Here is a 16,171-nt window from a genome sequence, read left to right on the forward strand (position 1 = left end):
CAATGAGATATCACTCATTACCTATCAGGTTAGCAAAAATGAAAGAGAATGATAATACATGCTGCTGGAAAAGCTATGGGTAAAAGGTTACTTCGCGCATGCTGATGAAAATGTGATTACATTCTCATTTGAAAAATATATGGCACCATCCATTAAACTTACAAAAGTACACACATTTTTTGACTCAGAAATATTAGTTTTGGGAATCTACTCATATAAATTAAAGCATCAACTGATAATGATAAATTATAAGGTGCTTATTTCAGCATTGTTTATAAAAATTAGTGGAATAGAAGTAAATGCCCATCAGTAAAGAAATGGTTAAAAATCTATGGCATATTCATAGTGTTGAAATTTATGCAGCTATTGAACAAAGTAACATATCTATACCAACTGACAGAGGCTGGAAGGTGATAACTTTTCATAATATTTAAAGTGAGAAATATGCCAATGAGTGTATATTTAATATCATTTTTAAAATCAATGAAAAAAATCCCTTTGTGTGTAAATATGTATGTATGAACATATAGGTATAAATGTTATAGAAGCTTAGAGGAAGATAGCTAGGTTGTGAGACTAGTTTGTGCAGCAAGGGAGAAAAAATAAACAAACAGAAAATGTTTTAAAGAAGTAGATGTCCAGGATAAAAAAATTTAAAAAAGCTTTATAATAAGGCAGCAATGTAAAATTATATCAATTTACATATACTAGTATATATGTCTAAAGAGATAAATGAAAAAACTGTCACCAGATAATAGATAATTCAAAGAACTGGAATTTCAAGTGACTTTTAATAAGTCCTTATATTTTTCTAAATATTTTTATTAATTTTTAGAGAGAAGAAGGGAGAGGTAGAGACAGAAACATTGATCAGCTGCCTCCTGCATGCCCCCTGCTGGGGATTGAGCCTGCAACCCAGGCATGGGCTCTGACCAGGAATCGAACCAGCAACTTGTTGGTGCACAAAATGATGCCCAACCAACTGAGCCACACCGGCCAGAGCTCCTTCTATTTTTCTATACTTTTTCATCTTTTTATGATTAACTTCTATTATTTATATGATTTGAAAATTTAATAATAAGGTGATTTTTAAAAAAATATTGTCAGCCGAAACCGGTTTGGCTCAGTGGATAGAGCGTCGGCTTGCGGACTGAAGGGTCCCAGGTTCGATTCCGGTCAAGGGCATGTACCTGGGTTGCGGGCACATCCCCAGAAGGAGATGTGCAGAAGGCAGCTGATCGATGTTTCTCTCTCATCGATGTTTCTGACTCTCTATCTCTCTTCCTTCCTCTCTGTAAAAAATCAATAAAATATATTTTAAAAAAATATTGTCATTTTAAAAAACACTGTCAGTGCTGGTCAATGTTGAGTGGAGTTAACTAAGAAGGCTTCAGGCTGGACTTGGTACCAGACTCAGCTTTAAGAGACTACTGGATTGGGAGGAGATTTGAAAAGGGAGAGTGTTCCAGGCAGGAAGAACAGCATAAGTAAAAGTGTGCAGGTAGACTACAATAAACATGGGGACTAACCCTGGGTAAGTCCACCTCATCTGGAACAGAAGATAAGAAAGAAACAATGGCTGGAGTCCCGTGACCATACTAAAACCAAACAGATAAGTAGAACTGGCCACCAGAATGCATATACAAAAAATGTGACTTTTAGAGTTAACATTAACAAATGAAAACAGTTTGGTTTCTCCACGGTCTACAAATAGACAAATATTTTGAGTTCTTAGGACTCTGCCCATGGTGACACCATGTGTTCCATTCAGATGTAAACTTGGTTTGGTAACATTTTCATTTCAAACCCTCCTTCTTGTCACTTTCCAACTCAGCTGTAAATATTTGCTTGGAGAAAAATGTCACTAAAGATCTAAGCTCAAGTTTCCAAAAAAAAAAAATAGTCATTTTGAAACAAGAAGTTGCATTCTGCATGTTAATTGAATAAGAAGTCTCATTTCAGGAAAAAGAATTGGTTTTATTTATTAAAAGTCTATGAGTACAAATGAAGTGTTTATTGGGTATTCATTTATGGTTATTTCTTCCCCCTTTGAGATAGGAACTTCATGTACTTTGCATGATAAATTGATGGTTATTTAATGTCACTGGGTCTGCTGTCCTCCACAATAGGACTGTTTTATAAGTCATAAGTGAACCACTATTAATGGTATAGTACCCTTGCATTTTCACCAAGAAAAAGCCTAGATGTCACCAAGTAATGCTCACTTCCTGCCTAAACCAACCAGTGCTACACAGTAGCACAAAGTAGTTGATTTCAACCCGAGAAACATTCCCTCCTCTCGTTTACAAGGTGCCTCTTGCTCTGTAAGTGGAGGTTGAAATCACAAGGGCCCCAACATTCCTATTTCTATCACCATCTTAGGAAACACAGAAGGTAATATTATTATTCTATTTCTAGGAAATTGAAAGAGACAGACAGAACAATCAGGTGACCCTTTATACACCTGAGAGTGGAATAGGAGATAAACTCTGGTCGCTGAAATGCGAAGCCTATTTCTTTTTAAACAATAATCTTTCTGAGCATTGGGTTAACAATCAAAAATAAACCAAGAAAAAATTTCATCATTTCATGCTTTGCTGGATCTTAAGAGCAGCAACAAGGATCAGTGAAAAAAAGAATCTGAAGAATGAAAATGAGAACAGATGTTGATACCAGACACATGGGTTCCCACCTCAGTCCTGCATTTACTGGCCATGTGACTCTGAGCACTGCTTTAACCTCACTAAGCCTCAGTCTCCTTCTATGTAAATATGAAGTTTATTCAAGAATTAATGGGATGATATATGAAAAGTGTGCATAAGCACAAGGTAAGTACTTCAAAAAGATAATTGCTATGAAGGCATCAGCAGGGACAATGACAATGACAATGGTGGTGATGATAATGACGACGACGACAACAATAATTCTACTGCTAAGTTACTCCAGGTTCTTAAACTGGTCCAGAATCTTATACACTTGAATAGCAAAGAACACAGAGTACCTGTGTTCAAATCTCATCTTTACTGCTTATCTGCACCTCATATTCCTTATCTGGATATACAAAGATTAAGTAAGTCAATATATCCAAAGAACTTAGAAAAGCACTTTATCCATAGTAAAACTTTTCCCTCTCTCTTTTTTTAATGTTTTTATAGATTTCAGAGAGAGGAAGGGAGAGAGAGAGAGAGAGAGAGAGAGAGACATCAATGACAGAGAAACATCCATCGGCTGCCTCCTGCACATCCCCTACTGGGGATTGAGCCTATAACCTGGGCATGTGCTCTGACCAGGAATTGAACTGTGACCTCCTGGTGCATGGGACAACACCCAACCAACTGAGCCACACTGGCCAAGTGACTTTTCCCTCTTAAATAAAGCAGTTGGGCAAAAGCATCTGCAAGTTCAAGTTCTATTATGTTAACCGGTCAGGATTTCCAATCCAAAAGAAAAGAGTACAGTCAAAGGAGTATAGTCTCTAAGTAAGAAAGAGTTTAGTTCAGAGCCAAGTGCTGAAATGCACTAGCGAGTAAGCTAGGACAAGTTCATACCTCTGCTCTGTGGTTTCTTTCTCTACTCATAAAATCTCAGCAAATATTCTATTGATATTTATTGTGCCAGGCACTGTTCTAGGTCAGGATCTTAATACCATTCCTAGGCTTGTTAGGAGAATTAAGTGAGAGAATACAGGTTGTATGCCCAATCTAGTGCCTGGCGTACATCAAGTCTCAATAACAGGAGCTATGTGCCACCCAGACAGCAGATGCGATAGCCAAGCTCTGGAGGCCTCCAGCACCCACTGCCGCACTGATAAAATAGCCCAACACTGAAGTCTCAAACCATCCTAGTCGGTTTTGTTATGTCCACAGTTGCTCACTAGTCTCAAGAAAATAACTCTGTCCATGGTTCTGATTCAAAGAAGACTTCAGGTATGCAGATGAGCAGAATTGGGAAGGAGCCCTACTAGCTAGACTTCTGTCCCAGTAAGTCACTGTTCTAAAGCGAAAGCAGAAGGCTCCCTACCCCATTCTGAGATCAACTCTCACATCTAAGAATAGGGAGTGAGCACTGGGCCCAAAGGCCTGGATTCAACACCTTCCACTTCTTCCCAGCTATAGGGGCTTGGCTTAGATATAAAATTATGTCAATTTACATATGCTAGTACATATGTCTAAAGAGATAAATGAAAGGATAGTCAGCAAATAATAGATAACTCAAAGACAGTGGTTTGTTTTTTTTAAATGACAGTGTTTTTTAAAAAGTCACATTAGCTTCTCACATGTGCTTCCATTTCTCATCTGGAAAAGAATAATGACACCTCATTGGAAGGACAACTAGGGAGCCCTGAGCAAGTATTAGGCATATTAAGTTGAGTTAGATGCCTTTCCTCTAGGTACCCACATACCACTTATGGAGTAGAGCAGAAAGAGCAGAAGCAATCAAATAAAGCAAATCTGGGTTTGAATCCAGACCCCCCCTACTCCTTCCCTTTTTGACCTGGCCATTTGATATAACCTCTTGGAGCCTAACTTTATTTATCTGTAAAACAAGGATTATAGCACCAATCACACCAGGCTATTGTGAAGATTAGTGAAGTCATTTAATTAATGTAATTTTAAAATGAACCCAATTAGTATTTCATATTTGCTGGACACATATTACATGTACAACACTGCTTTAGGCATTATTAGTATAAACATAGACATACATTGCATGACCCCTGAATAAGATCTAGTTAGGAAAATAAGACATAAAACAAAAGGTCAAGAAGAAATACAAGTATTTAATAACATGTGCATTAAACAATAAAGGATATTTAGGTGGGATGGGAAAAGGATTGCCACTTTTTACATATTCCTGTACCATTTGAAGGTTTTTAAAGCCTGTATTATTTTTCAATCAAAAGAAAGAAAAATAAAAATAAGAGTAAGAGAAAATAATAAGTGAACAAGATGTCATGAATGTTAATCATCCTTTAGAAGCTCTTAAAATGAATGTATTCAATAAATGTCAATCATGTACCTTGTGCCAAGCACTGTTGTACCCTGAGATTGAAGAGGTGCATAACTTATCCCCACTTGGAAGGAACTTAATATCTATTGGGAGAGGAACTGATGAAGAATTATAACAGAGTTCTTCAAGAGAGGGTGTCCAGAGGGTTAAGGAAACACAAGCTCACTGAGGGAAAGGGAACTCTGAGTGGATGCTGCTTTTGAGATGGATTCTGAAGGATGAGTGGTTTGTCAGGTAAAGGAGTAGAAATGTTACACCTGCCAAGGTATGAAAGACATGGCTGTAGTGTGCAGGTGATGTAAGTGTAGTGTGTGTGTGTGTGTGTGTGTGTGTGTGTGTGTGTGTGAGGGTATGTGTGTATGTCTGTGAGGATATGTGTAATGCTTTAGATATGCAGCTGGGGAGAATTAGGAAGCAGCCCTACCAGCCCTAACAGACAGACTTTTTCTCCTATTAAGGGTGTGTGTGTGATGGTGTGTGAAGCTGTGTGTAAGAGAGGGTGTGAGTTTGTCTATGTGTGTGTGTGTGTGTGTGTGTGTGTGTGTGTGAGGATGAGTGAGAGAGTATATGATGCTGTGTGTGTGTGTGTCTGTGAGTGTGAAGCCCATTAGGAGGGAGGTAGAAAGCCAGGCTATGAAAGGCCTTGAGGCTTATGGTCAGAGATTTGAATGCTATGCTTTAGGCAGAGGGAAACGTTTACATTTTCTGATCTAGGGAGTAACATGATGAAAGCGATGTTTTAGAAAGGTGATGCCAAGCCCACACTGGAGGCCAGGAGATGAATCAGGAGGCTCTGAGGATGGTCCAAAAAGGGGACAAGGAGGCCGGAGAGGAGGAAATGAGTTGGAATCCTCTCCCCATCATGCAGTTCTGGGTGGCAGGTAAGAGTGTTTACTATACCATCCTTCATGTTTCTTCTTTCCTTCAAGGATAAATAAACTAAAAATACACTTTTTAAAAAGTCACCCATTCTATGGAAGACAGAGCTAAAAACCAAAAATCTCCCCTCCAAAGTTGTTCCAATACCCAGGCTATCCAATGGAGTGCCCCAGCTTGGCCCAAACAGGAATATGCTCTGGGGCTAAGCAAAACACATCTCCTAAGCAGACAGATCCCTTCTGAGTTCCAACCCCAATGACTAGAGTCCCCATTCAAGGAAGAAACGGGAAACTGAGTTAATGGCTTTGTGTGGTGCAATGTTCATTTCATAAGTAATTACCTCATTACATGAAAGCTGAGTTAAAAGCAAGTCTATCTGAAATGAGTTTTTGGCAGTTTGGGGTTTTCCTTTACATTTTCAAGACATATGATAGGTAAGACCTTGCTTCATGTGGGTCTTCTCTTCCCTTCTCTGTACTAGAATTCCTCATCTCTGTTTTCCCTCCACTGCCTATGTCTCCTCCTCCTTCTCCTCCTTCTCCTCCTTCTCTTCCTCCTTTTCCTTCCCTTCTTCCTCCTTCTCCTCTTCTCTCATTCTCTGTCTCTCCGACCTCCTTCCCAGTCTGGCTGTATTTGAAGTCTTAAGCTGTCTCTGTGTTTTTATATTTCTCTTACCGCTGCCCCTCCACACCTCTTCCTCTTTCCCTCTTTCCTTTCCTCTTCTCCCATAGCCCTTCCCACTATATTAAAAAGCTTCAATTTTAGATACAGAGCAAGGTCTTTGCTAGTATAAGAGTCTGACTGGTAAATATGGGCACAGTAAGGTGACTGACTGAGTCCAGCTTCAAGGAAAAAATCATGTTGGAAAAGAGAAGGACTGAATGGTGGCCCTTCATTTTGAGGAAGGCGGATGGAGCCCATGGCTCCCAGTGGTCCCTGGACACCAGCATCACCAGGCAGCTAATAAGCCCCAGCCAGCCAGTCCCATCCCTTCCCACCCGGAGTGAGGTGCCACTGCTGCTGTCACACTGCCCTGCTCAGCTGCTCCTCGGCTCAGCTCGAAAGGAAGGCAAGCCATAAAACTCAGAACCAGCTACCATCAGCACTTCAGGGGATCTCGGAGGCCCCTGGTCCAACCTGATCGGTCACTAAAGGAGAGACTGGGTCCCAGGCTGCCAAATGCCAGGGGGACCCATTAGCAGAAAGCCCAGACCTGGGACCTGTTGCAAAAATCCCTCTGCTCTGAGAACACCTCTAGGTGTTTGCCTCCTGGACAAAAATCTACTATGTAGGGTATGGAGGTATAAATAGATAAGAGGAGCTTAAAATAGAGACCGGAGGGGGTTAAAACGCACACCGAACACTCAGACATCTGCTGCGTGCTCCCGGAAAGCAGGCTGGAGCAGGGGAGTCTGCTGAAGACGGGGCTGCAGTGGTGGAGGGCTCCAGCTCTGAGGATCTTTTAATATGGCTGTACTGGAGCACTGCAGTGCCAAACCCGGCCAGTCACTCCCCAAAACGGGAAGGGAAGCCCTGCTCAGCTGCAGAACTTCCCAGCCCTAGACGGGGCTTTATTTCACCTGCCATTTAATCGCGGTTTATTTAACACGAGGAGGAGAAATGTGTCCTCAGAAAGCACAGCACCGAAACCTCCCTCGGCCACGACAGGGTTCCCCAGACCTGAAACTAAAATGCATTCATTCCAACTCAGCCTCCCAAAGCGAAGGCAAAGCCACCTAGAGGGATTTACAGGGAGAACCCCTCAGAGAGGAGGGGGTGGGGCTGGCAGCCGGGGACACACCTTCGGAGCCGTGGGAAACATGCTGCCTGCCAAGTCCACCCAGGCCGCCTTGTTAAGGGTTAACTTCCTTGGCAAAAATTGACACACACACACACACACACACTCTCACACACACACTCTCTCTCTCACACACACACACACCCCTACAGCACTCAACCTCCGCCACCACCACACATTTGAATCTTGTTAATCTTAAATTTCCAGAAATTCCCTAATCAACCCTATCTTTTCGGAACAGCCCCTCCACCTGGGCTGCATTCCCACCTCATCACCAGCGAAAGCCTAGAGAGCGGGCATAATTATTTTTCTACAAGGTTATGCCTAATTGGCCACTAACCTAATTGATTAATCATCTCATTTTTCAAGGCAGCATCAAAGAGCCCAGCTGGGGGGCCGCGGGGCGGGGGAGAGGGGGTGGATGGCGAAGACCCCCAGGCAGCTTGTCTCGTTTCTGGACACAAGTAAACAGGAAAGAACAGAAAACCCGGAATGAGCGGGGACATGCGCCAAGACCACCGGACTGAGCTGGGGCCCTGGAGCTGCCCAGCCAGCCTGAGTCCAGCCGCCTCCGCCCAGGATGAACTTGTTTCCCCGAGCCGGAGGGCTTAAAGGCTGCGCGTCCACCCAGCCTCGGCTGGCGTTGGGGGAGCAAAAGCTACTCGCCCCAGTCTCCGCGATCTACTCGGGGGGGCCCCAGGGTCGCCCTCCGGCTCTGGCCACAACTTGGCGGCTCCGCGCCGTGGCCCTCGCTGCGCCTCCGCTCCGCCCAAAACTTTGCGCACACCGCAGCGGCCGCCCGCTTTTCGGCGAGTCGCGGTCCGCCAGTGCCACGGGCGGCCCTCCACAGCCCCGGGTTCAGCTGCAGACTTTTCCTTCGCTGCCTCCGATTCCCACCCAGGGGGCTCCCTCGCGGCCGCGGGAGCGCGGCTCCTGCCCAGGGTGGGCGGGCCACGGGAGCGGGAGCGCAGCGTTCCAGATGACCACCTCGCCGTCCGGGCAGCGCCAGCGGGACGCTGGTCCCCGTGGCAGCCTTGCCCGACCGGCGCACCCACTCAGAGACTCCCACCCCGGGGCAGCAGGCGCAACACCTCCTACCTTCCAGCCGCCGAGGACCGCACTCTCCGCTCAGCCCTCCCGAATCATCCTCCGGCTGCAGGAGAGGGCGAGCAGGTCCGCTTTTGTTCCCAGGGGTGGGCAGGTCCGTGTGGGCCGGGACGCGAGGGAGATGCGGTGGAGCTGGGTATCCCGAACCGGGGATGCTCACTCCCCGCAGCTCTGCCAGCAGCAGTAGCGGTGGCAGCAGCGGCGGCAGCAGTAGCAGCGGCAGAGATAGTGCGGGCTCTCTGCAGGCCACATCTTTCAAACCTTCTACATCACTACCGCATTCCCCCGAATAGGGGAGCCCTACAGCATTTCGCCACCTAGCGCAGAATGCAGGCGCCCAGCAGCAGTGCTGAAGCTGGACCTGGCCAGGGTGTGAGCACTCGAGGGGTGAGAGACCTCAGCACCCACCCCCAGGCTCCCTCCCTGCTCCGATCGCAGCAAAGCCTAAAACTTGCAGCCATCTTGCTGTCCTCGCCCTTTGGAATTGTCTGTTCCCCAGGGAAGTCTGGACTTTAGGCCAAGCAATGACGATTTATTAGCGGGGAGCCCTCTCGGAGCTGGGGCCTGCAGGAGTGTTGGCCTGCATGTGCTTTTTAGGGGCCTCATCCTCGCTGTGGTCAGCCCACACATGAAGCTTTGCAGCAGCAGACACACACTCGACTGCATGTACACAGCCCCAGGGACACATGTCTGCACTCCTCACATTCAAGGGTGTGGCCACAGGAGACAGGGCTCCATTTGCAGTTGTGAGACCTTAAGCAAATGGCCTGAGGATGGAGCTTCCATTTCTCCATCTGCAACATGGGAATCAGATGAACAGTTTCATGGGAGTCGAATGTGATCAGCACAGAGCTGGACACATGTGAAGTGACAGCAGTGATAGGGCTTTTCTTCCTTTATCCAGGGCAGGTCTGCCCTTCCTGGGATAACAGCATATCGGTAATCATCACCAATCCAATCAGCATTTACTGATTGGGGTAAATAAGGGCAGTAACTCTCTCCTGATTTAGGGGAAGAGTGTGTAGTTGTCACCCCTGTCCTGGAACTGTCCTGACTGGGGCCTGGCAGGGATGGCCAGGTGGGTTCAGGGAGAGTTCCTCTCAGCCCCTGGGAAGAGGCTGGCATTGGTAATGCTGGCGCCTGCACCCATCTGTCATCTTCCCAAGCAGGACACTGATTTTCATCCTGTTTAGGTCATTTTGATGTTTTTCTTCCTTTATAACACCCTCATGCAAGACATCAACATATGAAGCACTGGAGGTATAAAAATAGAAGGAAAAAGGCCTGAGGGGTGGGGGGGTGCATAGAGCCAGAGATGGCAGGAAAGGAAAACAGTCCTTCTCTCTTAGCAACAAGAGGACAGGTTCTCACTGAGACGCATGATGATTCCCGTGCATCTGTGCAGTGTGACAGATTCCAGAAGCCTCAGAAACCTCCCCCCACTGGCACCACAGACACCCAATAAAGTGACACAGGTAGGTGTGGATATTGTGCCCCTTTACAGATGAGGTAGCTGAACCCCAGCTTGGTGAAGTAGCAGAGAGGGCACTTGGACCCAGGCACCCTTGACTTTCTCCCTCTCCATGTCTGAATGTTTCAAGTGACCCCAGCCCAATAAGGTTGCCTAATTTCTGGGACCCTGAAGCATTTATCCAATTGAAACCCAGAACTGTGGGTCTCAAAGACAGTCAACCCATTCTCTATAACCAGCTCAATATACCACAACCACCCCCATCTTTCTCCAGGCCAGTTTTATTTGAGTGCTATGATACTGACATCCAAACAGGGATCTTCACTGTTAAGTGGTCCTAGAAACTGATTTACTATCTCACTGATGCTGAGCTGGAGATCAGGGACAGGACAGATGCTAATGGGTGCATCTTTGGGATGCTGCGTGGTTATCAAAGAGAATGTGAGACCTGACTTTGAATTTCTGCTCTGTTATTTATTGTGTGTTCTTGAACACGTTATGAAGTCTCTCTATGTTTTAATGACCTCATCTATAAAATAGGGTCCGTATCTGCCCCCAGGAGTTGTTGTGAAGACTAAAGGAGATGCTATAAGGATGCGCGCTCAATACATACAGCGCATCTTAAATATCAACATCCTTTTCTTCTTCTCCCCTTCCCTCCCAGCATCACTGTGTGCTGGCTAACAACTGACTCTCCCGGGGGAAAAGCAAAGCTCTGATTTGTAGCATTTGCTCATTTCCTTGGTGTAAATATTCTCACCATGGTGGATTTCAAGTCACCAACAGGATGTCACTGAATGCGAGTTGAAAGGAGGTGGGCATACAGCTCTTGGGAGCTATCCCAGCTGAACTCAGCACACTGTTGCCCACTGCTCATAAAAATCACCCCCAAAGAGGTGAGCAGCATTTTATGGCTCACAGAACCCTTTGTTCCATTTCATCCCTGTGATAGACACAAGAATCCTTAAAGGAAAGTATCATCCCTATATCTGACAGATGGAGAAACTGAGACTGGGAGGGACTGAGTGATTTGCCCAAAGCCAGATAACTAGCAAGTAAAAGAGCCAGGACTCAAGCTTGGGCTTCTGGCTCCAAATGCAGGGATCCTTCCAGGTCTGTCCCATTCGTTCCATGAGAGATCATTGCACAAGCACCACCCATGTCTTTCTCTTCTGTGCTAAGATCCCAGGGCCTGGGCCTCCGTTTTTCAATCTGACAGGCAGGCACAGAAACCCTGGCCCTGCCTTCTTCATAGATGCCCTGAGAATCCAATGAGGTAATGCAAATGAAAGTGCTTTGCAAAGCACAGTGCATCCTACAAAGATAAAAGTATGAATAATACAGCTAGTGGGTGGAGGGAAACTATGGGAGCAAGAAACCCCAGGCCCTGTGGGGATTTAAAACCTCAGAAGAGTCAGGACCACCCGGCACACAGTCACTGCAGATCTACACTCAAAGGGAAACATGTGACAAGATACACGTTCAGTCCCCCTTTAAATGCTTATTGGCACAAAGACAATTGGAGTATAAAGCAGGAACAATGTCGTTGTAATTACAGGAATAGACAGTCAGAATTGTTCTTCAGAGGCCAATTGCTTTTTCTTCTTGCTGTCTACAGAAATATGGTCATTCCTTCCTCCAGTGCTGCCCTCTACCCACACCCATCTCGGGCTGAAAGCTTAAGGCAAAGAAAATGTATTGGCTGGTGTGACTTGGTAGAATTTTCATTGCTTCCAATGATGTCATGTTTGTGAAACCTCCCCCGCCTCTCTCTTTCTCCTTTGCTTTCCTCCATTTCCTCCTCTCCCTGCCTTCTCCCCCCTGCAGAAAGCTTCACTCCTTTTAGTGGTGGGTGAGGACATGGTGGCTGAGAGCTCTTGGCTTATATCATCTCAAGAAAGAGATATTCTTTCTCCCAGTTCAAACATATGAATCCTACTCAACGCTCTGCTTGCCCTGGTTTGGGTCACATGCCACATGTCTCCACTGGCCAAGAGTAAAAAGATACCGTGATTGGCCAAGCTCTTCCCACCATCATTACTGCTTCTCCATCACTGCTGCTTGGCCACAGAGCACAGCCCTGGGTCTGTGAAAGGAGGGTGTCCCTTCCAGCTGGGCTTTCTCTGAGGGAGAGAGGGAACTGAGAGCCATGTGCTGTTTCCAAGAAGGCATATTTTTCTCCCTCTGCAGTGCAGGTTTAAGAGAACACTTTTTACTTTCGATGGCATTGCTGCCAAAGAATCTGCAGGCACATGGTTGCCAGGGTGATTAGAGTGACAGCAGTGAGGATGGACTTATCAAGAGAGGCTCCATGGAAGCTCTGTGGATTTCTGAAGATGTTTTAGGCCTGCTCTTGCAACTGCAAGCCTCTGGTTTCCAGACTCATGTGTCATCAACCCACTGTCCAAGGGCCAGCAACTAGACAGGGCAGTGCCCTGAAAGGCTGCTGGCTGGTTTAAAGAAAGAGGGAAAAGCCCTGGCCGGTTTTGCTCAGTGGTGAGAACACTGAGTCATGGACTGAAGGGTCCCAGGTTCAATTCCAGTCAAGAGCACATACTCCTCAGTTGCAGGCTCAATCCCCAGCCCTGGTTGGGGTGAGTGCGGAAGGCAACCAATCGATGTGTCTCTTGCATCAATGTCTCTTTCTCTGTCTCTCCCCTCCCTTCCACTCTCTCTAAAAATCAATGGAAAAATATCCTTGGGTGAAGAATTTAAAAATAAAAGAAAGAGGCAAAAGATGGGGAGGAGAAAAAAGTAGGAGCTTTAGAGCCTTAAAAGATGTTGGATTGTGGAGATGTGTGTTCAGAAATGTGCTCAGATTGCAATCAGAGGCATCCGTTACAATGCTGCAAGTTATGACACACCTACTCTGTGCATTAGCTCATTGAATGCTCCCTCTGTTGCCACAGTCCATTATTTCAGACCATATTTATATTGTGTTTGCCTATCTGTCACCACCACCACCACGAGCCTGTGAGGTCCTGAGGCTGTGGACTGTGTGTGGTTCATCTCCATACCCCAGGGCCTAGCAGACAGGCTGGCACTGGTGTGGGCCTGGGACATTTTGATGAATGAATGAACGTGCTGTTTAAGTACATGAGTAAGAATCCATCTAGGCTTTCAGACTCTAAGTCCACAAATCTATCTCCTCTACCTTTCTGAACTCCTATAAAAATTATCGCCTGGCAATTAATTTGACACTCATATGCTGACTTGCACCCTCTCTTGAGTTGTTGTATTGAGCTATAATTTGAAAATTTTATTGTTATGAAATGCTTCAGATGGGGGATTTATGCCTTGTTTTCACAACTAGACTGTGAGCTCATTCATTCATGTAATAAACATTCATCAAATTATGCACTGGGCATCATTACATGTGTTATCTCATTTAATCCTCCCTCCTTCTCCATGGAGCTATTCACTCACACCCTACTGTGTATCACAGGCACGATGCTCAGGGCAGGATATAATTGGCACTAAAAGAACTCAAACTCAGTGCCTTCCAGGGCTACTTTAGTAAGTCCGACCAGTGATGCAGTTGACTGCTAAGAGGGAGGGAGTGTGTTTGGACAAGGCAGCTGCATATGGCTGTGCAGCTTGGGCACCATGCAGAGGTGCCCAGATGAGAGGGTGGGGATGGGGTGAAATCCAGCCTGCTCTGTGCCCACTAACCCTGCACTGGGGCTCAGGGCTAGGCCTGCCTGCAGGTAGAAACCTTTTCCTTCAGCGGAAGGCACTTTGGTTTGTCAAGCCAGCACTGAGACTGCAACTGGCCAAAAGGGTTACTTTTTCCTTATTCACACAAGGACACGACATTGCAGAGGGAGGCTGTTCTGTATGGTGTGTGCTGAAGAGAGGAAATAAACTTTAGATGAACATCACCCAAAGGCATTAAAATTAAACAGATTGTTGCACAAACAAAATACTTCTGTAAAACCTATTCCACTTGGAGCAACCTCTGGTTTCTAATTGATTCTTTAAACAACCCTACAAAAGAGACATTTGCCATCGAACCTTACACTGGGGACAGCTAACCCTCCAGACTTGGAGTGACATCCAGGAGGCTACAGTGCATGGAGTGAGCTGAGGACTGGAGCTCAGGAACAGGTCCCTGAACCCCTTCTCCCTGGGCCCCCTCACAGGTCTTCTGCCAGACTCCCAGCATCCAGTGGAGCACAGAGGGCTGGTGAAGACTTGCCCACAGGGATTTTACATGTGTGTTCTTGTCACAGGGAGGCCTTATCCCAACACCCTACACACACACATACACACACACACACATACATACATACATACATACATACGCACGTACGCGCGCGCGCGCACAAACACAGCCAGGATGGGGCAGGGCTTCCCCAGGACAGGCCCTGGCAGGCTCCCTGTCCTGGCGTTGCAGCTGCGGGCTTTTCACACACCGGGAGGAGCCTGAGAACCCTGCGAAGGAGCGGCTGTGTCTGTCAGCCTCCCAGGCAGTGATGAGTCGCTGCAGACAACAGACATGCCGAGGGCATGGAGGACCCATTCTGTTTACTTTGCCTCCCTACTGCTCAGTTGTTCTGTGCAATCTGTTGCAGGAGTTTAGTCAGGGAGAAGAGTGAAAAAGAAAATCCTTGAAACCAACTGGTCGAGATATTTAGCAGGTCTCACCGGGGCCTTCCTGGTAAAATGAACAGAATACAGTTCCCAAGGCCACTGACTAAACAGGAGCTCTAGTTCCAGCTCCATTACCAAATGCTGCTTGGCCTTGAGCCAGGCACCTGCCCTTTCTAGGCCAGGTTCTCCTCTACAGACACGGGGCACTGGACTAGGGAGGTCTCAGGTTCCTGGCAGTTCTGTGGGCTACGGTTTAATGACTCTTGGCAAAACTGGGCATGGGGAGAACACCTGGTACTAAAGGGGGACTGGCCACTGGTTTGAGATGATGATTTGGTAGTTAAAGGAGGAACCCAGATCTCAAATACCTCCACACTGATAGCACTCATTAAATTTCCTATGTGAGACCTTTAAGGGGCCAGTGATGTTTTCAATGAATGCAAGTTTGTAGGTATTGGATCTATAACAAGGATTATGTCCTTGGGGATCTGAGCCTCCAGATAAAGAAACAGCGTGTTCTATGTTAATAGGAGAAGGACTTTGAAATCAGTGTTCTGGGCTCACTTCCTGCCTCTGTGTCCAACACTGGGTAGGTAGTGATTGAATGAATGAGCTCACTATGCATCCTCAGACAAACCGTTTAACTCCTCCAAGTTGCAGTTTCCTCTACTGTTAAACAGGACAACAATAATAATGCTGGTCTTATTATCAAATTAAACAGGATTATCAAATTAAATGAGGTGATCTAACTCGCTTTTCGTAGGCATTCACAGGCACTAGTTTTCTTCCCCTTTTCTCCTCCTTAAAGAGGCATAACATAAAAATGCAAGAAGCTGTACAAACTAGGACAGAGATGAAGGACCAGAGGTGGTGCAGTGTGTGCACACACCCATGTGTGAGTTGGTGGGTCAGGAAAGAGGGCAGGACTGCATGGGAAGCTCTTACTCAGAATTCTCCATGAGATGCTTGGAGGTTTGGAACATTCTGTCTCTCTTTCTTTTGCCTTCCCTTCTATCTATGCTCAGGTCTGCTGATACCCTCATCATTCGGGCTCTGTTCAGAAGCCACCTCATCTTTGAAGACTCAGTGGGACTTAGCATTATGTAACCTCCTCCTCTCTGGACTCCCCCAACCTCTCCTTTGTGTCTGACCCTTTGGACCATGTGTCTCCAAATCTTACATCTGGTGGACAATGGGCTCCTGCAGGTTAGGAACCAGGTGAGTCTCACTTGTATCCATTACATCCTCAGAGATGTAGGCATAGGTGCCCAGTCAGTGTGTGGGATAACGGACCATGCTCCCTAACAGGGAAT

The 16,171-nt window shown here is 46.1% G+C and overlaps 1 protein-coding gene across 2 annotated transcripts in view; it reads right to left on the bottom strand.

Annotated features, from left to right (window-relative positions):
* The window catches only part of DAB1 (DAB adaptor protein 1), a 1,070,166-nt gene extending 1,061,232 nt beyond the window's left edge, over positions 1-8,934 (bottom strand). The window contains exon 1 of one of the 2 annotated variants that reach the window (XM_070405218.1): positions 8,786-8,934. The gene's annotated coding sequence lies outside the window, so the exon portion shown is untranslated. The remainder of the gene's footprint in view (positions 1-8,785) is intronic. The other variant, XM_070405219.1, reaches the window with a different exon arrangement.
* Positions 8,935-16,171: the final 7,237 nt, after the last annotated feature.

Source organism: Myotis yumanensis, unplaced genomic scaffold (assembly GCF_028538775.1).
Source record: "Myotis yumanensis isolate MYYU_CA2020_CCGP unplaced genomic scaffold, mMyoYum1.0.hap1 SCAF_2, whole genome shotgun sequence".
In the NCBI taxonomy this organism is placed as follows: Eukaryota; Metazoa; Chordata; class Mammalia; order Chiroptera; family Vespertilionidae; genus Myotis; species Myotis yumanensis.